General features: G+C 43.9%; 1 protein-coding gene and 1 long non-coding RNA gene across 5 annotated transcripts in view; one reads left to right on the plus strand and one right to left on the minus strand.

Moving 5' to 3' along the window:
• dcdc2b (doublecortin domain containing 2B) overlaps nucleotides 1-2,004 on the plus strand; it is an 81,707-nt gene extending 79,703 nt beyond the window's left edge. The window contains exon 12 of the mRNA XM_072547915.1: nucleotides 1,836-2,004. The gene's annotated coding sequence lies outside the window, so the exon portion shown is untranslated. The remainder of the gene's footprint in view (nucleotides 1-1,835) is intronic.
• Nucleotides 1-23,666, minus strand: part of LOC140453357 (uncharacterized) — a 195,719-nt gene that overhangs the window by 73,884 nt on the left and 98,169 nt on the right. The window lies entirely within an intron of this gene.

The raw sequence follows: 23,666 nt of genomic DNA on the forward strand, positions 1-23,666 counted from the left end.
AAAAGTATCACTTTATTCATACTTCTTGGCTCCATGGGTAAACTGCTTTTTTGGTTCCTAATCAGCCCTAATCCTTTTACCACTATTTTACAATTGCTGTCCTCATGGAAGACTTTGGGATTCACCTTTATGTCCACTGCCTGTCTTCTTCATAATCTCTCTTTGCTTCTATTATTTGCTTTTTCACCTCCAACACGTCTGTATATCAGCCCGAGTTCTCTGTTGTATTTACTCACTGACACCTATGGTAAGCACACTTTACCTTCTTTAATTTAATTCCTACCTCCATGACAACCAAGAGTAGTTAATGTGACTGTTGCTCCCTTATGTGTTTGAGGAAATGATTTTCTTTAGCGTCTCAGTGTTTTATCGGTAGGTTATTCTTCTTTAGATGGTGGAGAGACATCGCCATACCATTCTCCCACACGCAGTTTCTCACAGACAGCCTCCACCATTTTGTGCTTTTACTGTCAACAAGCTCTTGACATAAACTCCCTCTACCTTGGCATCTCTTTGATACTGCACCCTATTGCTAAGTTTTCCCATTTTATTATTCTGCAAATAAGTGTACCTGATAAAGTAGTGTTAGTAAACCACATGGTCAGATACTAATTCCTTAATAAGATCAAAATGTTTTGAATTCATATCAGGCAGGGCAGATGCAGGTAAGATGTGTCCTCTGGGTAGACAGTCTAGATCCGGAGACACCTTTTAAAAATAAGGGGGATGTCAATTAAGTTTGTGATGTGGAGAAATTATTTTCCTTCATACTTTAATTATCTTTCATTCTGAACATTTGGAATTCTGTACCTCACAGCACTGTAGAAACTCAGTCTTTGAGTATGATTAAGGTACAGGTTGATAGATTTCAATTGACCAGTAGTTTTGGAGATGAGGTAGATAAAAGATATTTAGATGTTCAAACACCCTTGGTTATGTTGAATGGCAGGGCAGCTAACTCGGGTTCCTATGTTCCTGTGTATTCTCATTAGTAGCTGAGAAACATTACAGTTTGGGAATGTTTGTTGAGAGCTTGATTCTGTTGCCTGTGTGATTGAAAAGCTTGATGGCCTTCTCTCCTGTGACTGACCTGTGAGGGATAAGCAGAGGGTGTCCCTGGCGTCTCCACCAGCCGGTGGCTTCAGGGAGAGAAAAGAGAGAATAAACTGGGGCCAAGAACAATCTCAAATTAAAAACAGTTCCATTCATTTTTGTGTTTCTTTGTCTGTTTATTCATAGTTACCTCGCTCTTTGTCTTATTTTCATGTATCATCACCTCAGCAAAGTGACCTGGCCAAATTGAAAATGTCACCCAGCTCAGGCTCAGCTGCACGTACTGTTTGGAACAAGTGGCCAGGTCAAGCTTTGGGTTTAAACATCAACATTTTGCTCAAAAGTGAGAATATTGCACTTGTTGTGGCATGGTGTTAATTGGCTTTCATCTGCACAGCACATGGAGATGACCTTTAACTCCCTGTTTCCCTCTCAGGGTTTTAGAACCAAACCACATCGAGGTCTTGGGAGAAGCAGATGATTGAGATCAAGGTGAATGTTCACTGATGGTACATTGCTTTGTCAGTGGGGCAGCCTGAGTTTAAATCCATCAGGCTCCCTTTCTTGGAGATGGATTTTCACTTTGAGTAATGAAAATTAGGGGTTGTCTTGTTGCTGAGATCTACCTGAATAAATATCCAGCAGAAAACTGCCAGACTCCATGAACACCCGATCTCGTTTCACTATTTGTTCCTGGGGGAGGGTGGGTAGAATCAAACCATTGCCTCGATTTTCTACATTTTGTGTTCTTAATCTCACACTGTGCTTCAATTCTATTGTAGTGCTGGACAGAGAAGCAAGATAGAATCCTTGAGGTGGATACAGAACAGAGGAGACCACCTTGAAAGAAATGTATCATTTGGTATTGGAGATATATGTGAAAAGTGATTTTTGTTTTTTGGACTCGTTTTCTGCCATCATGTACAGCAGATTGAAATAAATAAACATTATTAGAGGGTGAGTTGGACTTCCTTTGGGATTTGCTGTTAGAGAACAAGGGTTACAAGGTGAAGTATATTCATTCATAGCAGAGTAGGGGGCACTTAGCTCACTCACTTTGGTTGCCACTCCACAGTGTAACAGGATGAGCAATGAGAGTGAACAATGAGCATTGATGAAGAGGTGGAATTCTCCCAGATACACAGTATATTTGATGGCACTCAGTGACCCAGATCTAACAAGGGGCTCAGCTGATGCATACTCCCAACTGCATGATCCTGACTGGGAAGACTTGTTACCCAGGGATCTGTCAGGATCTTTAGAACTTTGGGAATTTTTTTACTTATTTATTCATGGCCTGCAATCTATTGGGCCAGCAATTTATTGCCCATCTCAAGTTGCCCCTTGTGAAGGTGGGGGTGAGCTGCTTTCTTGAACCGCTGCAGTCCATGTGCTGTGGGTTGATACGGAATGCCCTTAGGGAGGGAATTCCAGGATTTTGACCCAGCAAGAGTGAAGCTTGTGGAATAGTTTGTGGTACAGCCCACTAGGGAAAGGGCAATTCTGGAATTGGTGATGTGTAACGAAGCACACTAAATTAGGGAACGGAATGTGGAAGAATCCAGAGGGGACAGTGACCATAATATGGTAGAATTCACCCTGTAGTTTTAGGAGAAGAGAGTGGAGTTGAATGCAATGGTATTACAATTGAGTAACGGTAACTACAAAAACATGAGGAAGGAGCTGGCCAGAGTTGATTGGAAGTGGAGCCCAGCAGGGAAGCTGGTATAGCAGCAATGGCAGCTGTGTCTGGGGATAATTCAGGTGGCATAGCAGAAATTCAGCTCAAGGAAGAAGAAAGATACTAAGGGAATGGGGAGGCAACCAGGGAATTCAGGGACAGCATAAAAATAAAAGGGAAAAAGCATACAATGTGGTGAAGATTAGTAGGAAGCCAGAGGATTGGGAAACCTGTAAAAATCAGCAGAGGATAACAAGAAAAAGAATAGGGGGGAAAAGATTAAATATGAGGGTGAGCTAGTTAGTAATATAAAAGAAGATTGCAAGAGTTTATTCAAATATATAAAAGTTAAAAGAGACACAAGAGTGAATATTGGACTACTGGAAAATGAGGTTGAAGAAGTAGCAATGGGGAACAAAGAAATGGCAGAGAACCTGAATAGGTACTTTCCTTCAGTCTTCATGGTGGAAGGCATCAGCAACATATCAGAACTTTAAGTGAATCGGGGCAGAGAGGAATGTAGTGGCCATCAGTAAGGAGAAGGTGCTGGGTGGCTGAAAGTTTGAAGATGAACAGATCACCTGGATGAGATGGATCACAGCCCAGAGTTCTGAGGAGATTGCAGAGTCATCAGTGGTGACTCGGTCAGGAATCACTGGAGCCTGGGAGGTTCCCAGAGGACTGGAAAATGGCTAATGTAATCCCACTGTTTAAGAAGGGTGGGAGGCGGAAAAAAGGAAGTTATAGATTGGTTAGACTGACCTTGGTCGTTGGTAAGATTATAGAGTCCAGTATTAAGGATGAGATTGCAGTGTACTTGGGAAGTGCATGGTAAAATAGGGCAGAGTCAGCATGGCTCCGTTAAGGAGAGGTCATGCCTGAAAAATCTGTTGGAATTTGTTGGGGAGGTAAGGGGAGCGAGTGAGCATGATCTATTTAGATTTCCAGAAGGCCTTTGACAAGGTGCCACACAGGAGGTTGTTAAATAAGAGCCCATGGGTGTTAGGAGCAAGGTACTGGCTGACTGGCAGAATGCAGACTGTGGGATTAAAGGAGTCTTTCTCAGGATGGTGAGCAATGACTCGTGGAGTTCTGCAGGCTCAGTGTTGGGACCACAACTATTCACATTACACATTAACAATCAGGACAAAGGAACTGAGGGCATTGTTGCTAAGTTTGCAGATGACACAGAGGTAGATGGAGGGACAGGTAGCGTTGAGGAACCAGGGAGGCTGAGAGAGTGGGCAAAGAAATGGCAGATAGAACACAATGTGGGAAAGAGTGCTGTTATGCTCTTTGATAGGATGACTAGAGGGATAGACTATTTTCTAAATGGGGATAGAAATCTGAACCCTAAAGGGACTTAGAAATTCCAGTTCAGGATTGTCTTAGGGTTAACATGCAGGTTCAGTTGGCATTGAGAAAAGTCAATGTAACGTTAGCATTCATTTCAAGAGAGCTAGAATACAAAGACATGGATGTTCTGCGAGGGATGTGTAAGGTTCTGGTCAGACCACATTTGGAAGATTGTGAGCAGTTTTGGGCCCTCTGTCTAAGGAAAGATGTGCTGGCGATGGAAAGGCCCAGAGAAGGTTTACAAGAGTGATCCTGAGGATGAGGAACTTGTCATATGAAGAGCAGCTGATGACTCTGGTTCTGTACTCGATGGAGGTTAGAAGAATGAGGGGAATCTCAATGAAACTAATGAAATAGTGAGAGGTCTAAATAGATAGACATGGACATGTCTACAAGAGACAAGGACCTGAGGGCACAGCCTCACATTGAAGGAACAACCCTTTAGAACTGAGATGAAGAGGCATTTCTTCAGCCAGAGGGTGGTGAATCTGTGGAACTCATTGCTGCAGAGAGCTGTGGAGGCCAAGTCATTGAGTGTATTTAAGACAGAGGTAGACAGGTTCTTGATTAATAAGGGGATCAAGGGTGACAGAGAGGAGGCAGAAGAATGAAATTGAGAAATATATCAGCCATGATAGAATGGTGGAGCAGACTCGATGGGCCAAATGGCCTAATTCTGTTCCTATAGCTTATGGTCTTGTGGAAGGTATGGCGATATATTTCCAAGTCAGGATTATGAGTGACTTGGAGGGGAACTTGCAGGTGATGGTGTCATCATATATCTGCTGCCCTTGTCCTTCTAGATGGAAATGATCATGGGTTTGGAAGGTGTTGTCTGAAGAGCCTTAGAGAATTTCATCTTGTAGATAGTACACACTGCTGCTACTGAGTGTCAGTGATGGAGGGAATGGATGTTTGTGGATGTTATGTCAATCACGTCGGTTGCTTTGTCCTGGATGGTGTCAAGCTTCTTGAGTGTTGTTGGAGCTGCACCCATCCAGGCAATGGGGAGTAATCCATCACATGCTTGACTTGTGCCTTGTAGATGGTGGGCAGCCTTTAGGGAGTCAGTTAGTGAATTACTCACTGCAGGAATCCTAGCCTTTGGCCTGCTCTTGTAACCACTCTTTGTACAGTGAGTCCAGTTCAGTTTCCAGTCAATAGTAACCCCAAGGATATTGACAGCGGGAGAATTCAGTGATGGTAGTGCCATTGAATGTCAAGGGGCCATGGTTAGACTGTTTGTTATTGGAGAGGGACATTGCCTGATTTTAGTGTGCAAGAATGTTACCTGATAAGCTCAAACACACAAATTTTGGATCGACATTAAAACAAAAAGTGCTGAAGAAACTCAGTGGGTCTAGAAGCATCTGTTGAGAGAGAAATAGAGTTAATAGTTTGAGTCCAATGTGACTTCTTCCGAACTGTCTGTTGAATTGGTTTATTAAGTGCTGAAGATATTTCCTGCTTCCCTAGCTAATGAAATCTTGTTATTATCTAATTGCCACAGAGCAAAATAGATCAAAGTCAGTACTAGGGTTGAGCAGAGTGGATAGGTTGCTGTCCTGTTTTGAACATTGAGTTGATCTGAGAACCTTCTGAAAGTTATGTAACTGCAACTTCAGGAAGGTTAGTTCTTCAAGGTGACATGGGTGTTAATGAGGTAGTTAGCGGAAGGACAGGTCCCATGCAGGGTAGACCGGAAAGAGAGGAGAAGCTTCTGAGATTCTGTCAATGCTGAATACTCCTCGCATTATCTTCTCCCTTTCACAAATGCAACAATTTGTTGTCTTTCATCTGATGGGAATTCCCCTCCACAATGACCAAAAATCCCAGCTTGGGGAAATCTTCTTTACCCATTCCTCAGACTTGCTGCCATTTTGTTTAAAATCATTCTGCATCTACCCAAAGACATGGAGCTGAAAGTGAATGTTGTATCTTTGACCTGTGTCTGCAATCATTTCTGACCTTTAACCTTCCCATGTTCCCTCAGTAATGGGATGGTGAGAGGTTAAAGATTTCCAGAGAGAACCACCAAAATGTTTGCTGATTTACTTTGATTATAAGTTTCTTTCTCTTTGAGGATGAAAACAGAGAATCTAAAGATACTTGGTTTCCTATCGTTAAAAAATTCAAAGTCAATAAACATTCTTTCATCGGGCTAATAGATGAAAAAATACTACTGAAGGACAAAAAGAGGGGTGTAAAGGAATTGCATTGCCTCATAGGGTTTTCAGGAAAGTAACACAGAGTTAGAGACAGGGAGGTAAAGAACAAGAAAAAAGGATCTCCATTTATATACTGCCTTCCGCTCGAATCTGAAAGCATTTCAAAACCAATAAAGTGGATTTCCAAAAGTTGTCGCTGCTGTGTTTAGGAAACAACAGCCAATTTATACAGAGCAATCGTTCCTTAATTGTGCTAATATTTTGAGTCCACTGACCCTTCCCCAGGTCACCGGGCTTGAAATGTGAACTCTGTCTCTCTCTTCACATGATGCTGCCAGATCTGCTGAGTTTCTCCTGCAATTTCTGATTTTGTTTATTTTAGATCTCCAGCATCTGCAGTTCTTTGTTCTCGCTTCACTAATGCTGGTCGGGTTATAAACATTGGCCAGAAAAGAAGGGAAAACTGCTCTGCTGTTCCTCAATTGGTACTTTGGATCATTTAGGTTCATCTCAGAGAATAGATGGATCAACTAACATTTATAACCATAAAGCGTGACCATCGCACAGTCCTCATGGAGGCAAAGTTCCACCTTCACATTGAGAATACCCTCCATCGTTCTGTGTGGCACTATCACTGCGCTAAATGGGACAGGCTTTAAACAGATCTAGCAACTCAAGACTGGGCATCCATGAAGCACTGTGTGCCATCATTAGCAGTAGAATTGTACTCCAGCACAATCTGTAACCTCATGGTCTGGTGTATCCCCCACTCAACCATCACCATCAAGCCAGGAAATCAACCCTGGCTCAATGGAAAGTACAGGAGGGCATGCCAGGAGCAGCACCAGGCATACCTGAAGATGACGTGTCAACCTGGTGAAGCCACCAAACAGGACTACATGCACCCAAACAGCATAAGCATCAAATGATAGACAAAGCTAAGTGATCCCACCAACTACCGATAAGATCTAAGCTCTGCATTCCTGCGATATCTAATTGCGAATGGTGTTGAACAATTAAATAACTCACTAGAGGAGGACATTCCTCAAACATCCACATCCACACTGATGGAAGAGCCCAGCACATTTTGCAAAAGATAAAACAGAAATGTTTCAGCAATCTTCAACCAAAGTGCCAAGTAGATCATCCATCTCAGACTCCTCGGTGTAGCCCAGCATCACAGGTACCTGTGTTCAGCCAATTCAATTCATGCTGTGTGAAATCAAGGAACAGTTGGAGACAGTAGATACTGCAAGGGTTATTCTGGCAATACTAAAGATTTGTGCTCCAGAACTTGCTGTTCCCCTAGCCCAGCTCTTCCAGTACAGTTACAACACTGGCATCTATCTGATGATGTGGGACATTGTCCGGGTACGTCCTATACATAAAAAGTAGGACAAATCCAATCTGGCCAAATACCACCTCATCAGTAAAGTGATGGAGGGTGTCAGCAACAGTGCTATCAAGCAGCACCTGCTCAGCAATAACCTGCTCAGTGACGCCCAGTTTGGGATCCCCCAGGGCCACTCAGTTTCTGACCTCATTACAGCCTTGGTTCAAACACAGACAAAAGAGCTGAGTTCCAGAGAGGAAGGGAGAGTGACAGCCCTTGACATCAAGGCTGCATTTGAGTCTGGCATCAAGGAGCCCTGAAAAAAATGGAACAAATGGGCATCGGGGGACAAACTCTCCAGTGGTTGGTGTCATACCTGGCACATAAGAAGTTTTTTGTGGTTGTTGGAGTTCAGTCATCTCAGCTCCAGGACATCTCTGGGGGAGTTCCTCAGGGGAGTGTCCTAGGCCCAACCATCTACAGCTGCTTCATCAATGACCTTCCCTCCATCATAAGGTCAGAAATGGGGATGTTTGCTGATGATTGCACAATGTTCAACACCACTCACAGCTCCTCAGATACTGAAGCAGTCCATATCCAAATTTAGCAAGACCTGGACAATATCCACTTAGACTGACAAGTAGTAAGAAATATTTGTGCTTCACAAGTGTCAGGCCATGACCATCTTCAACAAAAAGCAATCCAACCTCCTCTCCCTGATAATTAAAGGCATTATCATTGCTGAATCCCCAATTATCAACCTCCAGCCATATTAATGTGTAGGCTACAAGAATAGGCCAGAGGTTAGGAATCTTGCAGAATGAGAGCTCATTTCCTAACTCTCAAAAGCCTGTCTACCATCGACAAGGCACAAGTCCAGAGGGTGATGGAATACTCCCCACTTGTCTGGATGGGGGCAGCTCCAGCAACATTCAAGAAGCTCGACACCATCCAGGATAAAGCAGCCCACTTGATTGGCATCACAATCCAAAAGCATCCACTCCCTCCATCACCGACACTCAGTAGCAGCAGTGTTATTATCTACAAAATGCATAGCAATAACTCAACTAGGCTTCTTAAATAACATCTTTGTGTCTCAGAGGCAAGTTAACAGTCAACCATGTGGCTGTGAGTATGCAACCATGTGTAGGCCAGACCAGGTGAGGGCACAAGTTTCTTTCCCTAAAGAGCATTAATAAAGTAGATGAGTTTTAATAATCACCAAAACGTGATAGTTACATGGTGGCCAATAGGTGAGCTTTTTTAAATTCTGGATTTTTAATGAAGTCAAATTTTACCATCTGCCATGGTGAGATTTGATCCCCTGTCCCCAGAAGATTAATTTGTGGCTATAGATGACCTCTACATCACTGCTGCCCTCTCAAGATGACTATCGCTATCAACGAAACAGGTTAAGTCAAACTCACGACAATAAACCAGAATCAGTTTAAACTGAATTTAACATGTCATTGGAATGATTGAAAATGAATCTCTTGGATCTGTGTTTCTTGTTTAATTTACACCTGTTTAGAAGTTTCAGTCTTGGGGATGAAAATCTATCTGTAGCTTGTGTGGATTGAAAAATCAATGAAGCCAGACATGGCTATATACAAAGGAACTGACTTTCAGGCAATAACTGTCCAAACAGGCAGGCTTGCTTTGTCAGTCCCTGCTTTCTCTCTCTGATTTCTGGAAGACAAAGTCCACTGAAGAGCAAACTAGAGAAGCACCCACTCACTATGTACGGAAAGATAATTACTAGTTCTACTATTGTGCATGTACAAATAATGGAGAGCAACAGGGTTCAGACAGGCCATCTTTCCTGACTAAAATGACTTTGTAAAAAGAAAAACATTGACTTAAGATGACCACAAAGATCACCTAACGAGGTTGAGACAAACTCATTAGACCATCAATAAACAAAATTGGTCTGGATTGAATTTCATATGTCATCAAATTGAATGGCACCAGACTCACATAGCTGTGCTTTCTGATTGATTTATATATTCCTCTAACTTTCACCTATTGGGATGAATGACTTATCTACTGATCATCCAGTGAAGTCAGACAAGTGAAAGCACAAAGGAACTGTATTTCAGACAACAGCTTTTATTCAGGGCAGACAGAGAAGTATGATGGATTCATAACAGCAGAATTGGTGAGCTTGCTCGCTCCTTTTAAAATTTATATCTGTTTTGTGTTTCATGCAATATTTAATTATTTTTCTCAGAGTTAAGAAGTAACAAAATTCCTGATTCTTTTAGTTAAGAAAACCTTGTAATCAGATCCTTCATTTCTGAACTTGTGAAGCATGTTTTAACTGAAGTGTGGAAGTATAGCTGGATTCTAAAAACATTTTATTTAAACTGGTCTCGAGTCACAGAGTCATAGAGATATACAGCAAGGAAACAGACCCTTTGGTCTAACTCGTCCATGCTGACCAGATATTCTAAATAAATCTAGTCCCATTTGCCAGCATTTGGCCCGTATCCCCCTAAACCTTTCCTGTTCATACACCCATCCAGATGCCTTTTAAATGCTATAATTGTACCAGCCTCCATCACTTCCTCTGGCAGCTCATTTCATACATGTCCTACCCTCTGCGTGAAAAAGTTGCCCCTTAAAGTCCCCTTTAAATCTTTCCCCTCTCATCCTAAACCTATGCCCTCTAGTTTTGGACTCCCCTATCCTGGGAAAAAGTCTTTGGATATTTCCCTATCCATGCCCCTCATGATTTTATAAAGCTCTATGAGGTCATCGCAATAAGCCAATGAAGTTGTGATTAAAAAGAGGGGATGTGGTCCATCACTCCTCATTTGGTTGTAAAACTTCAAAGTCACCTCCCAATCTCCACAAAAACAAACAATACACTTATAGAATCTACTTAATTTTGCAACAAACCCAAATTGCTGGGGCCTGCCAATATCTGACTTCTATCTTAGTAAACTGAAATGAAACAAACTGCATTGGCACTGGCTGAACTGCTCAAAACCTTTGCTTTAAACGTTCTGAACAGTGATCAGTCTGGCCTTAGCTAATCTCAATAATTGATACCTTAAGTCACTCACATTAAAACTAGCCATAGCGTCTCATTGAACCAAACCCTCACCTTTTAATTTCTTAATGTGGAGATCCTTCAATAAAATGATTTTACTGCGTGCGAATCATTTTAAATTGTATGCAGGTTCATCTTTACAAATTACTGTTATGAACAAAATGCTTTCTAAATAATTGGGGTTCCGGAATTTAGTAGAATGCAAAGCACAACAATTTTCCATTCTTCCTATTTAGCCATCCATCTGTATCAATCACAAGTCACATTTCAGATTTATGATTAAATTACTATAGCTGTTATCATCCAGCACTTAATGTCCTTAACTGAGCTGTTACTGTTACCACACACACAGCATCCATCACACCTCATAAGAAAAGGATGGCTCAAACCTGGTCAACAACATTTCCCCTCTATCAGTGCAAATAAGTTATTTATCTCCAGTAAGGAAAAATCACAACCCTTCTGCCACACAGGGACTTTACAGGATAAACTCTATTTCAAAAACTGCCTTGTGGATTTTAGCCTGAGGGCAATTAGTGTACACAGTGTTCCAGCAGATGAAGTGGATGCAGCATAGATCAATGCAACACAATCGTTGACAAATCTAGTTGCTCCATTCAGTGCTGGTATTATTTTGTGATAATGTCTCCTTTTTTGTTTAAATTTCACAAGGCTGGGTAGGATTCAGAATAATTATGGCTTAGCTGCAGCTGCTTATCGATAAAGCATTGAAGAAGCAGAGAGTTCCAGTGACTTGCATTTAAGCGATTTCGATAATTGATCGGGAGGTGTGGATTTAAATACAATAAGCAATAAACTGAGATAAAGATAGAGAGTAATCTACCCATTCTGGTAGATAAGGTGCTATTAGGGGCAGACAGGAAAACCGGGGTTGAGATCTCAAGTAAATCAGCCATGATCTCATTGCATGGTAGAGTGGTCACAAAGGGCCAGATGGCCAACTTCTGTTCCCATATACTCTCCCAATATGTTCTTCATCAATCCTTCAGAAAAATGCTGATGCTTTCTGTTAAACCTAGAATGGATGATCTGACCATGGACACTGAAATTTACTCTAAAGTCACTACATTTTCCAAGTAGCTAAGTGACAAAAGCTTCTGCTGATTATTTTTCTTCCGAGTTTGGAGAACCAGAGTCCCCAGCTCAATGGCAGCTAAGATCAGTCAACTCAACATAAAACCAACAGCCAATTGGGTGCCTTTTATTCTGACAGGTGTCAGGTTATGCCAGTTGGCACCTTGAGCCATTTCTGGGTAAAAACAATGACTGCAGATGCTGGAAACCAGAGTCTAGGTTAGAGTGGTGCTGGAAAAGCACAGCAGTACAGGCAGCATCTGAGGAGCAGGAAAATCGATGTTTCGGGCAAAAGCCCTTCATCAGGAATATAAGCAGAGTGTCTGAAGGATGGAGAGATAAATGAGAGGAGGGTGGGGGTGGGGAGAAAGTAGCATAGAGTACAATAGGTGAATGGGGGTGGGGATGGAGGTGATAGGTCAGAGAGGAGGGTGGGGGAAGGTAGCAAAGAGTACAATGAGTGGATGGGGGTGGGGATGAAAGTGATAGGTCAGAGAGGAGGGTGGAGTGGATAGGTGGAGAGGAAGATAGGCAGTAGGACAGGTCATGGGGACAGTGCTGAGCTGGAAGGTTGGAGCTGGGGTGAGGTGGGGGAAGGGGAAATGAGGAAACTGGTGAAGTCCACATTGATGCCCTGGGGTTGAAGTGTTTTGAGGCGGAAGATGAGGCGTTCTTCCTCCAGGCGTCTGGTGGTGAGGGACCGGTGGTGGAGGAGGCTCAGGACCTCCATGTCCCTGGCAGAGTGGGAGGGGAGTTGAAATGTTGGGCCACGGGGCGGTGTGGTTGATTGGTGCGGGTGTCCCAGAGATGTTCCCTAAAGCACTCTGCTGGGAGGCGTCCAGTCTCCCCAATGTAGAGGAGACCACATCGGGAGCAACGGATATAATAAATGATATTAGTGGATGTGCAGGTAAAACTTTAATGGATGTGGAAGGCTCCTTTAGGGCCTTGGATAGAGGTGAGGGAGGAGGTGTGGGCGCAGGTTTTACAGTTCCTGCGGTGGCAGGGGAAGGTGCCAGGATGGGAGGGTGGGTTGTAGGGGGGGTCATGGACCTGACCAGGTAGTCACGAAGGGAACGGTCTTTGCGGGAGGTGGAAAGGGGTAGGGAGGGAAATATATCCCTGGTGGTGGGGTCTTTTTGGAGGTGGCGGAAATGCCGGCAGATGATTTGGTTTATGCAAAGGTTGGTAGGGTGGAAGGTGAGCACCAGGGGCGTTCTGTCCTTGTTCCGGTTGGACGGGTGGAGTCTGAGGGCAGAGGTGCGGGATGTGGACAAGATGCGTTGGAGGGCATCTTTAACCACGTGGGAAGGGAAATTGCTGTCTCTAAAGAAGGAGGCCATCTGGTGTGTTCTGTGGTGGAATTGATCTTCCTGGGAGCAGATACGGCAGAGGCAGAAGAATTGGGAATACGGGATGGCATTTTTGCAGAAGGTAGGGTGGGAAGAGGTGTAATCCAGGTAGCTGTGGGAGTTGGTGGGTTTGTAAAAAATGTCGGTGTCAAGTCGGTCATCATTAATGGAGATGGAGAGGTTCAGGAAGGGGAGGGAGGTGTCAGAGATGGTCCAGGTAAATTTAAGGTCAGGGCGGAATGTGTTAGTGAAGTTGATGAATTGCTCAACCTCCTCGTGGAAGCACGAGGTGGCGCCAATGCAGTCATCAATGTAGCGGAGGAAGAGGTGGGGAGTGGTGCCAGTGTAATTACGGAAGATGGGCTATTTTACGTAGCCAACAAAGAGACAGGCATAGCTGGGGCCCATACGTGTGCCCATGGCTACCCCTTTGGTCTGGAGGAAGTGGGAGGATTTGAAGGAGAAATTGTTAAGGGTGAGGACCAGTTCGGCCAGACGAATGAGAGTGTCAGTGGAAGGGTGCTGTTAGGGACGTCTGGAGAGGACAAAAAAGAGGGCTTGGAGGCCCTGGTCATGGCGGATGAGGTTTAGAGGGATTGGATATCCATGGTGAAGATAAGGCGTTGGGGGCCAGGGAAACGGAAGTCTTGGAGGAGGTGGAGGGAGTGGGTGGTGTCTTGAACATATGTGGGGAGTTCCTGGACTAGAGGGGGATAGGACAGTGTTGAGGTAGGTAGAGATGAGTTCAATGGGGCAGGAGCATGCTGAGACAATGGGTCGGCCGGGGTGGTCAGGCTTGTGGATCTTGGGAAGGAGGTAGAACCAGGCAGTGCGGGGTTCCCGGACTATGAGGTTGGAAGCTGTGGGTGGGAGATCTCCTGAGGTGATGAGGTTCTGTATGGTCTGGGAGATGATGGTTTGGTGATGGGGGAATGGGGTCATGGTCGAGGGGCGGTAGGAAGAGGTGTCCTCGAGTTGGCGTTTGGCTTCAGCGGTGTAGAGGTCAGTGCTCCAGACTACCACTGCGCCCCCTTTATCCGCTGGCTTGATGGTGAGGTTGGGATTGGAGCAGAGGGATTGGAGGGCTGCGCGTTGTGAGGGTGAGAGGTTGGAGTGGGGGAGGGGGGACGACAGGTTGAGGTGGTTAATGTCTTGGCGGCAGTTGGAAATGAAGAGGTCGAGGGCAGGTAATTGGCCAGCGCGGGGTGTCCAGGTGGATGCAGTGTGTTGGAGGTGGGCGAAGGGGTCCTCGGAAGGTGGGTGGGAGTCCTGATTGTGAAAGTAAGCTCGGAGGCGGAGGCGACGGAAGAAGTGTTCATGTCACGGCGTGTATTAAATTCATTGATGCATGGGCGGAGGGGGATGAAGGTGAGTCCTTTACTAAGGACCGATCATTCATCCTCAGTGAGGGGGAGGTCTGGAGGGATGGTGAAAACCCGGCAGGGCTGGGAGCTGGGACCTGGGACCTGGGACCTGGTGTGGGTATGGAGCTGGGAGTGGGGTGGAGCTGGTAACTGGAATGGGTGTGATGGTGGGGGGAATGGGGGTGGTGTCATGAGCAGGGGTGGTGTTCCCCTCAGGTTTCTGGGGGGCGGGGATGGTGACAGTGGGATCTGTGGGGGGCATGTCAGCAGAATGCAGGTGAGTGGCTTTTGTGGGGGTGGAAGTGGTGGCAAACATGGCAGTAGTTGGTGTGGAAGTCACTGAGTGTGTGACATCAGCGATGATGTGAGGGATGGAAGTGATGTCACATGTGGTGCATGAGGAATTGTGAAGGGTGGAAGTGGCTGTGGAAGCGGCCATGCTGGGGGCGGAAGTGACATCATCAATCAGCGTGGGGATGGTGGCTGCACCAGCCGCATGGCTAATGGCATCCGAGCAGTTCCAGAGGCTGGGGGAATCTTCTGGAATGTTTGAGGAGCGCTGGTTATGGAGGTGGGTAGATAAAAGTTTGTGTACTTACAGTTTTTGATGTTTGAGATGGAATTGAAATACTGTTTGGTGACAGTATAAATTCTCCTGAGGATATAGTAAAGGAGGGGTCCTTCTTTAGCCATTTAATCACCAGGAAAGAGTGGCTAATGCTTTGATACTTTGGTTAAGGAAATTGCTGTAGTGTAACAGGAGTATTATAATGATGAGGTTGCAAATGGTATTGCAACTCTGACAGCAACTGAGCACAGCAAGAGATCAGCAGATCAGAGCAGAGAGAAACATAATGGGGACTTGAGTAGAGAAACACTGTACTCGAGAGCTATATTCAATATCAGATAATTCAGTGTAAATATAGGGTTTACAGTAGTACAGAGAGTGAATGCTCTAAGTTAAGGGCAAGCCTGGATACAGGGACTCAAAACACTACCAATCTAACCAAAGTGAGCAGCCTCCGTTCTACAATAGGACAATTGTAGGAATTCAACATTCAAGAGAACAAAGAGACTATAAGATTGATGAAGAGGTAAGAATCTGAGAGAAGCACAATTAACAGATGTGGCTGCAGCAGCTCAAGGCATAGCTACTACAGAGTTTAGTCAAAACAATTTCTCTTGATGAAATGGACAGATTCTCGTGTTCTCCCACAATAAATGCACTATAACGCCCACTTTTCTTTTTCCTGCTCAGTATAACTACAGTATAATTCGATCAAGTCGGTGTTATTGAGTGAACTTTGATGATGCACTACCTTTTTTTCTCATTTTCTACTGTCTTCATATTTACCAGGTACATTTCAAGCTGCACATGTCAAAAGCGTCCAAGAGTTCTATCAGTGGGAAGTTCTGTATTTCACTGTTACAACTAGAGTAAGGCAGCAGCTTTTTGAGATTCTGAAACATGTTGCTGCCAGATGTTCACTCATTCAGCAAAAACCTCCAGCCCCTTGCCCAATTTGATGGTCCATTAACAATTTAATCTGCTTATCCTGATGGATGTTACTATTCAGAGAATAAAACCAGGAACTAGTTCTGTTTAAGTCATTTTGTGGAAGATAAAACTCTGGCCTTTGAACAAAATAGAAAACATTCCCTTTTAAATTGGAATTGACATTTCAGTTGGACTGATTTGTTATTGCCCTGTTCAGGTTTTGTTTTGTTCTATTGTTTAGTACTTAACCAGTGTCTCCTCCTGCTGGCAGTGAGTCAAACTGCAATATAGTTTGTTTTGCATTGGCAAAGTCACATAAGAGCCCAGGGATTGGCTGTTCTCCGGATAGGCAAAAGTAAGGACTGCAGATATTGGAAACCAGAGTTTAGATCAGAGTGGTGCTGGAAAAGCACAGCATCCGAAGAACAGGAAAATCGGCGTTTCGGGCAAAAGCCCTTCATCAGGAGATCTAACTATGAGTGGACATTTCAATCAAACATGCTCTTAGTTACTCTCCCAGTGTCTATACGTCCAAGGCTTGTGTATGGTTTTTTGCACAGTACCCAATTCTCTTTCCTCTGTTGTATTTAACCAGAACAATTTATCATTAATCTGATGATCCCTCTGTGGGTTTTGCATCTCGAAATTAATGAATCAAAACTTGAACTGCAAATGCTACCTGCCTCCTCAACTCCCCAAACAGTCAGCATCCCTGCATATGTGCCCTATTGTTTTGGCATGTCAGTTACCCTCTTACATGGAAACATCCACAAACTAGATGAAGCTCCTGATACTCTCCTCAAGGTAAATAATAAACCTCTTCATGTCTTTGCTCCAACACTACCCCTTCTTACTCCTCTCCACTCTGAATTTTCCCAATTTATTACTTTTCTCCATCTGTTTCCTATTGATTTGTTATAATTTGGCTTGCAGAAAGAGCTAGGTCATATCTGTGGAGAGATAAACTTGTCACAAAAGGTTGTTCAACGGCTCATTCCAGAATGGCTGCCTGGCCTGCTGCATTTTCTGTTTTTACTTGAGGTTTCCAGCATATGCAGTGTTTTGATTTTATGGGATATAATCTGATTTAGCACACTATTACCACTGGCATGGCTGTAAGCGTTCACTTCTCAATCCCATTCAAGACGATGCTCTTTCTTGGATGGAGAGCAAACTATAGTTTGGTGGGGGGGACAGCTGGAGGTAGTGACTGGAGGGTGCAGGTGAAAAAAAGATGTTAAGCAAAACATCAGCGTAGTCATTCCTCAAAGGGAGGTTACAGTTGATTAAACAAAATGTCTGAATTACTGAAGATGGGCCAGGCAGCATCCATGGGGAGAGAGCAAGCTAATGTTTCAATTCTAGATGATGCTTCATCAGAAGTAAAATGTGTAAAGTTGTTTAATCAACTGTCACTTCTCTTCAAGGATTGCCTACCCTGAAGAAGGTTTGCTCAATATCTGTTCTTCACTGGTATCCTACACCCACTACCTGCAGCTACCCCCACCCCACCCCAACAGCCCCCCCACCCCCACCACCCCCCACCAAACTATTGCATAAATACAGCCTCCTCCACAATTGATGTTAACCCTGATGAAGAGTCATCTAAGCTCGACAAACTAGCTTGCTCTCTCCCCATGGATGCTGCCTGACCTGCTGTGATCCCCAGCATTTGTTGTTTTCAGTACAGATTCCAGCACCTGCAGGAATTTGTTCCCACGTTTCTTTTCCCTGTTTAGTGCGGGAACATTGAGGTTAGCTGTATCTCAGATAAACCAAACAGCCAGACACCAAACCCAGGTTCACGATGAGTCAGTACCACATCTTCTGCTACATTTATCTACGACCATTCAGTGGATCATTTTCAGTTAAAGGTAGACAGCACAAAATCAACTGCAGAAACACAACAAAGCTGATGGAAAAGGGGTCAAGGACAATCAAGTCGCCTGTTTATATGTCTTTAAGATGTCTTGTTATAGACTGTAATGAAAATGCTTCAATTGAACTTTCTTCCTATGTCTGTTATGTAAAATTGAGACTGAATAAAATTTGTAACATTTGAAGCTATTTATGAGATGAGTAACTCCAGCTGAGAAAGTGCCACAAAACTGGTCATTCATTTCATATTGAGTAGCTCGATCCTGCAGATTGCCGAACATGAAGGTAGAGTCATCCTTTAAGAACAAAGTTGTAGGCTATGCCTCTGTCTGTGGGTATAGTATTATGTTACAGATTGGTATCATTTGCTGAAGCTGTGGCTTTGTAAAGCTGAAACTAGCTGCCAGTCAGTGTTCTAATGTTAGCACATTAGAAACCAGTTCAGGGTGGGAAATCTAGCCCCATGGTTACAGTGACTGTATGCCTCTGGTCCCACACAATCCCTTTAGAGTTAACGTGGCGGGAATATTATCTGCAGATGTGCATGTGTGCAATTCTCAATATTTACCTGTAAATTACATATAAAAGAGAAATATTGTCAAAGCCTTTCATCTTACACTCAACGACAGATGCAAGAAAACCAAATCTTAAAGGGGGCAGTAATTTATTCTGAAGGACAAGAGGCTGCTGATTGGTGCGTGAGTCAACTCAGAATGCACCAGAGAACAGTTGTGCACTCGCTATCTTTTAACTCAAAAACCTACAATGCCTGGTCATGTTTACACCTTTTATTTATTCTTTTAACAGATGAGGTCATTGCTGAAAAGGGCAGAAACTGTTGTCTATCGCTAATTGCCCTTGAACTGAGTGGCTTGCTCAGCCACTTTAGAATCAACCACTTTGCTGTGGGTTTGGAGTTACATGTGTGCCAGACTATATACTTTGTACATTCACAGGCTGAGGGCATCACTGGCTAGGCAGCATTTATTACCCATCCCTAATTGCCCCGAGGTAAGGGTTAACCACATTGCTGTGGGTTTGGTGTCACATGTAGACCAGACAAGGTAAGAATGTCAGATTTCCTTCCCTAAAACACACTACTGAACCTGATGTGTTTTCATGACAATAATTTCTGGTAACTTAGGCAAGATTTTTTTTTAAATCCCAGATTTATTAATTAATCCAATTTTCCCCACTACAATGATGAGATTCAAACACATGTCCTCGGAGCATTGGGTTTTGTGTCTGATTCATTGACAGTACCAGGACACACTGGGTTTGTTTTCTCTGGAGGAGTGGAGGCTGAGGGGGCCCTCTGGTTGAGGTATTCCAAGTATTGTGGGGTACAGAGAGGCTAGATCTTTAGCCCATGGCAGATTTACTTCAGATCAGAAGCATAGGTTTCAGGTGAGGAGTAAGTGATTTAGAGGGGATCTGAGGAAACTGCTTTTCACCCAGAGTATGGTAGAAACATGAAATGTGCTGTCTGAGAGGGGGTGGAGGCAGATACATTTAAGAAGCATCTGGATGAGCACTTAAAATGCTAGGGCATAATAGGCTATTGACCAAATGCAGCTCAGTTGGATTAGTGTGGGTTGGTGCTTGTTGGTTGACATGGGCATGGTGGGATGAAGAGCCTGTTTCTATGGTGTATGATTCTAGGGAATAGTGTACTTCAAAGCCTTTCTGATGCCTACTTAGATCACAGCACTGCTCACTGTGCATTACTCAGACTCATCAATGCACCTTTCAGCCCTGAGAAGTGGCAAGTCTTCCGTAGATAAAGGTAAAAGGTGAACGGTCTCAAAAATGTAAACAGAAAGTGAAGCTAGCTGTTTCATACTCCTATTGTGCGGTAGCAACAAGAGTGATTTTCTGACAAAAGTGATGCTGCAATCAAGCCTGCCTCACAATTGAGCAGTGGTATGTATGAGATGAAATGTACCAATGCGATGCCAGGTAAATAAGTTGTATGCTTTAATGATTGGTGCATTATATCGAAAAGCACATCTCACCACCTGGCCACAGCAGACAGAGTATTGACGATACCAAACCACCCAAAGTTTGTAAAACTTTGAACACAGAGTCCAAAAGAAGATTTTTGTTTAGATTGGACCATACTTGCTAACAATCCCGAGTCTACAAGACATTATACTAACAAGCAATGTAAAATAATTAGAAGAAAGTGAGGACTGCAGATGCTGGTGTTCAGAGTCAAATGTGTGGCGCTGGAAAAGCACAGCAGGTCAGACAGCATCCAAGGAGCCGGAGAATCGATATTTCAGACGTGAGCCCTTCATCACGGCTCATGTTTGAAACGTCAGCTCTCCTGCTCCTTGGACGCTGCCTGACCTGCTCTGCTTTTCCAGCGCCACACTTTTCAAATGTAAAATAATCAGTCAGTTTTGTATTGTGGTTCACTTGTACGTGTTCAGACCACATATAGTCATTCTTCAGGTAGGATCGTCCCACAGAAAGGCTTTGAAGTACACTATTTCCTAGAATCATACACCATAGAAACAGGCTCTTCATCCCACCATGCCCATGTCAACCAACAAGCACCAACCCACACTAATCCAACTGAGCTGCATTTGGTCAATAGCCTATTATGCCCGAGCATTTTAAGTGCTCATCCAGATGCTTCTTAAATGTCTCTGCCTCCACCCCCTCTCAGGCAGCACATTTCATGTTTTGCCCATCCTCTGAGTGAAAAACATTTTCCTCAGATCCCCTCCAAACCACTTAGCCCTCACCTGAAACTGATGCTGTTTGATCTGAAATAAATCTACCATGGGGTAAAGAACATTACAGCTATTCCTGGAAATACATCCAGGGAAGTTATTTGGGTGGAACTGAGAAATAAGAAAGGGATGATCACCTTATTGGGATTGTATTATAGACCCCCCAATAGTCAGAGAGAAATTGAGAAACAAACTTGTAAGGAGATCTCAGCGATATGTAAGAATAATGAGGTGATTATGGCAGGGGATTTTAACGTTCCAAACATCGACTGGGACTGCCATAGTGTTAAAGGTTTAGATGGAGACGAATTGCTTAAGTGTGTACAAGACAATTTTCTGATTCAGTATGTAGATGTATCTATTAGAGAAGGTGCAAAACTTGACCTACTCTTGGGAAATAAGGCAGGGCAGGTGACTGAGGTGTCAGTGGGGGAGCACTTTGGGGCCAGCGACCACAATTCTATTCGTTTTAAAATAGTGATGGAAAAAGATAGACCAGATCTAAAAGTTGAAGTTCTAAATTGGAGAAAGGCCAATTTTGACGGTATTAGGCAAGAACTTTCAAAAACTGATTGGAGGCAGATGTTCGCAGGTAAAGGGACAGCTGGAAAATGGGAAGCCTTCAGAAATGAGATAGCAAGAATCCAGAGAAAGTATATTCCTGTCAGGGTGAAAGGGAAGGGTGGTAGGTATAGGGAATGCTGGATGACTAAAGAAATTGAGGGTTTAATTAAGAAAAAGAAGGAAGCATGTGTCAGGTATAGACAGGATAGATCGAATGAATCCTCAGAAGAGTATAAAGGCAGTAGGAGTATACTTAAGAGGGAAATCAGGAGGGCAAAATGGGGAGATGAGATAGCTTTGACAAATAGAATTAAGGAGAATCCAAAGGGTTTTTACAAATATATTAAGGACAAAAGGGTAACTAGGGAGAGACTAGGGCCCCTCAAAGATCAGCAAGGTGGCCTTTGTGTGGAGCCGCAGAAAATGGGGGAGATACTAAATGAATATTTTGCATCAGTATTTACTGTGGAAAAGGATATGGAAGATATAGACTGTAGGAAAATAGATGGTGACATCATGCAAAATGTCCAGATTACAGAGGAGGAAGTGCTGGATGTCTTGAAATGGGTAAAGGTGGATAAATCCCCAGGACCTGATCAGGTGTACCCGAGAACTCTGTGGGAAGCTAGAGAAGTGATTGCTGGGCCTCTTGCTGAGATATTTGTATCATCGATAGTCACAGGTGAGGTGCCAGAAGACTGGAGGTTGGCAAACGTGGTGCCACTGTTTAAGAAGGGTGATAAAGATAAGCCAGGGAACTATAGACCGATGAGCCTGATCTCGGTGGTGGGCAAGTTGTTGGAGGGAATCCTGAGGGACAGGATGTACATGTATTTGGAAAGGCAAGGACTGATTAGGGATAGTCAACATGGCTTTGTGCGTGGGAAATCATATCTCACAAAATTGATTGAGTTTTTTGAAGAAGTAACAAAGAAGATTGATGAGGGCAGAGCAGTAGATGTGATCGATATGGACTTCAGTAAGGCGTTCAACAAGGTTCCCTATGGGAGACTGATTAGCAAGGTTAGATCTCATGGAATACAGGGAGAACTAGCCATTTGGAGACAGAACTGGCTCAAAGGTCGAAGACAGAGGGTGGTGGTGGTTGAAGGTTGTTTTTCAGACTGGAGGCCTGTGACCAGTGGAGTGCCACAAGGATCGGTGTTGGATCCTCTACTTTTTGTCATTTACATAAATGATTTGGATGTGAGCACAAGAGGTACAGTTAGTAAGTTTGCGGATGACACCAAAAGTGGAGGTGTAGTGGACAGTGAAAGGGTTACCTCAGATTACAACAGGATCTGGACCAGATGGGCCAATGAGCTGAGAAGTGGCAGATGGAGTTTAATTCAGATAAATGCGAGGTGCTGCATTTTGGGAAAGCAAATCTTAGCCGGACTTATACACTTAATGGTATGGTCCTAGGGAGTGTTGCTGAACAAAGAAACCTTGGAGCACAGGTTCATAGCTCCTTGAAAGTGGAGTAGCAGGTAGATAGGATAGTGAAGAAAGTGTTTGGTATGCTTTCCTTTATTGGTCAGAGTATTGAGTACAGGATTGGGAGGTCATGTTGCAGCTGTACAGGACATTGGTTAGGCCACTGTTGGAATATTACATGCAATTCTGTTCTCCTTCCTATTGTAAAGATGTTGTGAAACTTGAAAGGGCTCAGAAAAGATTGACAAGGATGTTGCCAGGGTTGGAGGATCTGAGCTATAGGGAGAGGCTGAACAGGCTGGGGCTGTTTTCCCTGGAGCATCGGAGGCTGAGGTTTACAAAATTATGAAGGGCATGGATAGGATAAATAGACAAGGTCTTTTCCCTGGGGTCGGGGAGTCCAGAACTAGAGGGCATAGGTTTAGGATGAGAGGGGAAAGATATAAAAGAGACCTAAGGGGCAACATTTTCATGCAGAGGGTGGTATGTGTATGGAATGAACAGCCAGAGGATGTGGTGGAGGCTGGTACAATTACACCATTTAAGTTGTATTTGGATGGGTATATGAATAGGAAGGGTTTGGAGGGATATGGGCTGGGTGCTCGCGGGTGGGACTAGATTGGGTTGGGATATCTGGTCGGCATGGACGGGTTGGACTGAAGGGTCTGTTTCCATGGTATTCCTTCTTTATGACTCTATGACTCTATAACTCATGATGTAGCCTCTCTTTACCCCACGATACTTTGAATATCTCAACCAGAGGCCCCTCAGCCTCCGCTCCTCGAGAGAAAATAAACCCAACCTATTCAGTCTCTCCTCATAATTAAGACTTTCCATCCCAGACAATATCCTGGTAGAAGAACATGGGGTCTGTGGATGCTGGAGATCAAAGTCTGGAGTGTGTTGTTGGAAAAGCACAATAGACCAGGCAGCATCCAAGGAGCAAGAGAGTCGATGTTTCAGGCTGGAGCCCTTCATCATTCCTGACATGCTGTGCTTTTCCATCAACACCCTCCCGACTCCAACATCCTGGTAGATAACATCCAGGCTTGGACTGACAAGTGGCAATTAATATTCACATCACACAAATG

The sequence above is a fragment of the Chiloscyllium punctatum genome, chromosome 27, assembly GCF_047496795.1.
Source record: "Chiloscyllium punctatum isolate Juve2018m chromosome 27, sChiPun1.3, whole genome shotgun sequence".
NCBI lineage: Eukaryota > Metazoa > Chordata > Chondrichthyes > Orectolobiformes > Hemiscylliidae > Chiloscyllium > Chiloscyllium punctatum.